The sequence below is a fragment of the Apteryx rowi genome, unplaced genomic scaffold (assembly GCF_003343035.1).
Source record: "Apteryx rowi isolate R43461 unplaced genomic scaffold, aptRow1 scaffold_87, whole genome shotgun sequence".
Lineage (NCBI taxonomy): Eukaryota > Metazoa > Chordata > Aves > Apterygiformes > Apterygidae > Apteryx > Apteryx rowi.
The window spans coordinates 2,752,813-2,758,812 of NW_020451171.1; positions in this window are offsets into that span (position 1 = coordinate 2,752,813).

Genomic DNA, 6,000 nt, shown 5'->3' on the forward strand with positions numbered 1-6,000 from the left:
CGCAGCGTGAGCCCGTGGATGGGGAACACCTTTCGGATCAGAGCTGTGGGTCGGCGGCTTGTTGGCACCCAGGCTTGCTTTTGCCATGAGCCCGCTATTTCCCTAGAAACCCGGGCGGATGCAGCTGGTCTCATGCTGTAAAAATGCTGCTATGGTGAGCTACAACACAGCTCTCGTGGGGAAAAAATACCCCACAAGGTCACAGGGCCACCACACGGGGTCCACCTGGCTAAACGCCATGCAGTGGGGTATGAAAGCCCGTTAGCGAGCTCCCAGCAGCCCGGCTATGGGCCGCGCCTGGGGGAAGGTGAGTTAGGGCAGATTAATTATCAGCAATCATATCTTCTCTCATTCCTCCTTTTGCTAAGCCTAAACAGATGGAAGCCTTTCAGTCTTCTCTTCAAAGAAGGGGTGCTCCACTCCCCCGAAGGCTGTAGCCACTTCTCTCTCTGCCCGTTCTTGGTCAAATTCATTTTTAATGGCTGTAGATGATGCAAACTGAAAGCAGAACCACTGGAGTCTGACCAGCACCTTCTACAGTGGGTGTCCTCTACACTGGCTCTAACAAAATGCCTCGTCTGATAGAGCAGAGGATCTCACTTGCCTTGTCCATGGCTTTGTGGCACTGATAGCTTTTGGCTGGCCCAATAAGGGCCCCCAAACCTTTCCTCTGTGTCTCTTTTGCCAGGTTGCTGTGTGCATCTCCAACTTGATGTTATCAAACTCCGTGTCATGTCTATYGCTCCAGTTCCTCCAGGCTCATCCAGTTCTTCCCGTATTGACAGGGCTGCACAAGTCTGGGTGATCAGCAATTTTTAGTAGAAAACACCAACTTTACGTGCCAAGGTCACTCATGAAAATGTTAAATTCACTTAGTTTCAAAGCTGATCTCTCTATAGGAACTCCAACATCTAGCGCAGTCCCCCCGGGTGCATTTAATTACCTGCATCCTGAAATACCCCAGTTTCCCCCATGGTTACAGTTACAGCCCTTTGGATCACCCCAGTGTGGACCTCGAGGTGAAGCTGCCGTTTGGAAACGGGAAGGCGCGGGAATTCCCAGCCTGCAGTTCTGGGTACGCAGGAAGTTTTTAACCCACTGCGTTACGTTCTGGCAGTGCTCCCGTTAGTCTATAAACCCAAAGAGGACCTTTCCTGCCGGGGGAGGCAGGGCTGGAGGGATGCTTTTAAGACCCTAATAGGAACTGTGTTGCTCTCATACATACCGTGTGCTGTGTTCTTACTCATAGCTCATCTTACATGGTGCAGGATATGACAGAGATTCCTGAAAGTGTAATTTTACTGCTTTTCCACATGATTACACTACCCATTTGAGTCCATTTATTCATGCTTTCCCTGGGCCGCGCACAAAACCACCGAGTAAAAATACCCCTCGCAGGACCTGCGCCAGTTACAAATCACCCACCGAACACCCCAGATCGGTTTTCTGACGTCTCGCTAATGCCTCAGTTCTGCCAGCGTTTTGCAGCTCTGATGGTTTCTGTCATCTGCACGACGATGCTCTGCAGGATGCGGTGACAGGCTGGAAGCTGCCTCATTTGCCAGGCTTTCGTTCTCCTTCTCCCTGTTAGCAACATCTCCCGGAGAAGATGCCTCATCCTCATTTCCGTATTGCTCAGAGTTGCAACAGTCCATCCGAGACCTCTGCTAGCAGGGAAGGGCACCGTGAGAAAGTCTGTAATGAAACAGCGGTGGGGGCTGATGAATAGATTTGGGCAAATGGATGGTTCTGCTGAGCATTTGGGGTTGGCTCTTGCTCCCCAGCAAAGGAGCCTGCGGGTCCCATGGACAGGTGTCTAGGGGGAGCTGTAATTCATTGGTAGGTGACTTCTTGACTGCTCCTGCAACTTTGCATCTTCTGGAGGAGGTCCCCGACCCCCTGAGCAGAAAGGTTGCCTCTCGCACTGCTGGAGTGAACGTGGACATCGCTGAATATCAGATAAGAGGCAACGGTCGGAAATCACTTGCAGTTTGTGGGAGAGCAGAAGTCTTCAGAGAACTGTTTTGGTCTTAAAGCACCTGGTGCGTCTTAAAGCACCTGGTGGGTCTTGAAATGTAAGAGCAAGAAATTATCTGGACAAAGTTCTGGCAGCTGAGCAGACATAGGAGAAACAGTTTGGAGAAACACCTGCGTTTCTGTGCTTTTCCAAGCCAGCCTCACAAACTGCTGGAGGTTTGTTCTTGCAGGTCCAATTCTCCTTGAAATGAAGTAAAAAACAAGCACTGAGAGTCACTGAATGCTTAGAAATCATGTCGGGCTTGGGAAAAGCCAGAGCAGCTGGTGGCCAGGGGCTGGGAGCACTGTGGGAAGTGCTGTATATGCTTACCGTGTTTGTCCATGTTTTGACATGTTTATTTTTGGATGTTTTGTCCAGCAACCCCAGAAGATAGTAAATAACCAGCCACTTCACCGCTCCCTGAGAGAGCAACAGCCCTTTATCTGAACACCTAAATCACCTAAAGCTTTTTGGTGTCTGTAGGCTTCAGAGAAGGTGTGAAGGTGCTCAAATTATCATGCATTACTTAGACTGGAGAGAGTAAGCAGATGCCTTCCCTTAAATAATTGAAGACRCTGTGTCTTTTTCCTACGGTGTGTCCTTCCATGGGCAAGCCAAAGGTCTTGCAAGGTGCTTCCTTGTGGAGCTGCTCACAATTATGTGAATCAGCGGTGTCAGACATAGTGTTGACAACATGACCATCACCAGGCCAGCGAAGCAGAGTTTTTGTACCAATGCTGATGTATTATTTTGCCTTGGAGGTTTCTCAGGGCCATATTCGCAAGCAAAGCTTTAGCAAGCGTACAGGTAAACTGGCACGGCACGATTCATTTAACTCCCTCCAGCATGTCTCCTTAAAACCTGCTGGCCACACAGGCTGTTGAAATCGCAAACCAACACCACTGCCACCAACCTTAAGCCCCAGTTTACCTACACGGGCTGCCCGATATAACCTCGGTGAAGAGCATCAGATAGCCCTAGTGCAGCTCTTGGACTCCCGTTCTGGACTCACGCCCATGTCACCACCTTGGGCCCTGAGCTGTCACGCCTGGGACACGATTAAGTGATGAGGAACAGCATGCTGCCCTACCAATGCCGTAGGAAGTCACAAACCCCTCAATATTGCTCTAAATTCACTTTTTTCCATCGTTATGCCCACTGCATGCTATTCCTAGGTCAGGAACTGGGAATTAAGGCTGGCCTTGGCTCATGTGGAGCTGAAAGTCCAGACTCAGGCTCTGGGTTCCCCCTGGGCTTTGAAGTCTGCTGTCCACCTGCAGTGACCAGGGTGCAGGTGCTGCAATTTGTGGGACCACGGCAGGTCACCCTTGGGGTGAATATCCTGCTTCTCTGCTCCACAGATTTCTCATTTGGTAATACTGGGGCTCAGCCTCTCAATTTATGTCGCTTCATAAGTTGTCAAGTGCTCACTCAGGCACGTTGGAGTGGAGATGCGTGGTCCCAGGTGACGGCAGGCCACATCCATGGTGGAAGCAGGAGGAGGAAGGACAGACAAAGGGATACAAGAAGGGCAAGTGTTGATGGCACCCAAGTGAGCAGGTCACGAAGTCACAGCACATCTGCCTGCAGCTTTGTGGGACAACTTAAAGCAAGGGACTGCCTACACCCAGGTGGAAACAAAAGCAACCAAAACACAAGGCAGATGCAAGCCATTAAGAGACAGTGGCGGGAGGGTAACGGGAGATTTCAGACACCCAGATAAGGAGACAAAACACTGAGTAAACCTTAATGACCCGCAGAGGTGGGACAGGATGGGGAGATAAAGGCCACAGTCACTGTCAGCTCCTGAAGGGCACAAAAGACACCTGGAAGCAGCACCTGGTCACCAACCCCAGAAGAACCCAGGAGCGGTGCCTGGTGGCTGAATATTGGGGCTGGTGGCTGCTTTTTAAGGTAGAAATCAAGAGATGGCTGCTTCCCGGTCTGATGACGGGTAGTCAAGTGATGGAGAGCAGGATGTTACTGTGCTTCGTAGCAGGACGTGACTCATTTCTCAGCTCCTGGAAACGATCAGCGCCACGAACAACGGTTTTGCCCTTAGTTTCTCATTTCCCTACCCGAGCGCAGACAAGCCCGACCCACTCCTGCCACCTGGGACGTGAAGAGTGGGGCTCGTATTTGCGGAGCTCAGCCGTCCGAGCTGCTTTGCCCCACTGCCTCGATGGAAAAGAGGGATATCTTCAAAAGGCAGCTCACGGCAGGTGTCTTGCATAGACTCGCACGGCTGGAAGCGAGTTGAAGATGTCCCAGCGGTCCAGCCCGGCGCTTTTTTGTCACCGTTACTAGGATCTTAAGGGATCCCAGGCCGGAAAGGGAGGCAACCCCCCCCCCCCTTCCATGGACACTGGGATTTAACATGCGGCGCTCGCAGCACCTCCGGCCACCGACGTTTCCAGCTCCCAAAGTCCGGGAGCGGCGCCGGGAAAGGCGCTAGATGGCACCAGAGGCGGACGCACGGGCTCCGGGCCGCCGCCGCCGCCGCCCCCCGAGGTGCGGGGAAGCCCCCGGCAAACGGCGGGCAGCGGGGATGCTTTCCTAAAAATAATAATAATAATAAAACAAGGAAAAAAGGCAAAAGCGGCGCCCGCCGGCCCTGCAGAGCCGTTACCGCCCCGAAACACTTCTCGCCGCGCTGCCGGATTAAATCCACTTCTTGGTACTTCCCACGGCGACGTGCAGCCCGGGGGGGGGGGCAGGGGCCGGACAGCCCTCTGCAGGGCGCTTTGGCCGCCGAAATTAAATTAAATTAAATTGAAAACGCCGTGGGACTTCATCCCCCACAGGTCCGACCGGGCAGAGCGACGGGCGGCTCTAACAAATACAAGTGCGGCAATAGCCTTCATTGCGGGCAGAAATCCCGGGGGGGGGGGGGGTTAAAGTTGCAATAAGGAGGGTCGCCAGGAGAGGGCTGGCTTTTCGTTTCCAGCGGAGGATTTCGCTGGAAACCTCGCGCTCGCCTCCCCGAGCCATCGCGGGGGAGAAGCCGCAAGGAGCCTGCGGGAAGACGCGGGACGGACGGACGGACAGACGTGTGCAGCSGCTCCGGCGCCCAAGGAAACGCTGCCGGCGCTTTTTTTGCAGCCGCCGCGACGCGTGAAAAATAAATTTTGCATTAGGTTGCGGAACGCTGTATGAAATTCAAACGGGGGATAAAGTTAGTTGCAACAAAACAGCTCCGTTTCTAGCAAAACGGTCCAAAACGAGCGGCTTGAAGTGATCCCTTTCATGGGGAGTTTCGATATGTTCGTGTTTGAGTCCGGTCTGGGAGCGTGGCGGGGGGTCAGACGTCGGGGTTTGGGGGGAGCGGAGATTTCTTGGTCCGGGCTGTCGCGCAGGTGCTGTGAATTAACTGTAAGGAAATCATTGCAAACGCGCAGCCGGGCCCTTAAACGCCAGCTGTGTGCCGGCTCGGAGGAAGCAGAGGGCTAATTTTAAGGGAAATGGGGGCTTTGGGGGCGTTTCGAAGTGTGCTGGGCACCCGAGGCTTTTGAGCAAACGGCTTTTGCGTGAAACGAGCCCGGTTTGGCGGCAGGTGCCTCCGCAGCCGGGCCGGGTCCCGGCGTCGGCAGCGCCGGCAGGGAAAGGGTTAAGCAGCTCCAGGTGGCAAACTGCCCCCTTTTAATCCCGATCGGGGCAAAAAATAAAATAAAAATAAAATAAAAATAATCCAGAGGAGCAAATCCGCAGCGCATCTCGGTTACGAGCCTGCCACCCGCCTAAATCTCCCAGCTGGGCGCCGCGGATAGAGTTAAGCGCGGATTAAAGCGGTTCCCAACTGCTGCAGGGCAGCGGCGCCGGCTGGGGCAAAAGCAGGTGGCAAAAACCATAGAGAAAATAAGGGAAAAGCACCGGCAATGGTGTAAAGGGCCGTGAGAAGCCTTCCCTTGKCATCACGCTGGAAAGGCTTTCCAGGCCCAAGAAGCGGCACGTCACGGTGGTTTCATCCTTTAGCCAATTAACAA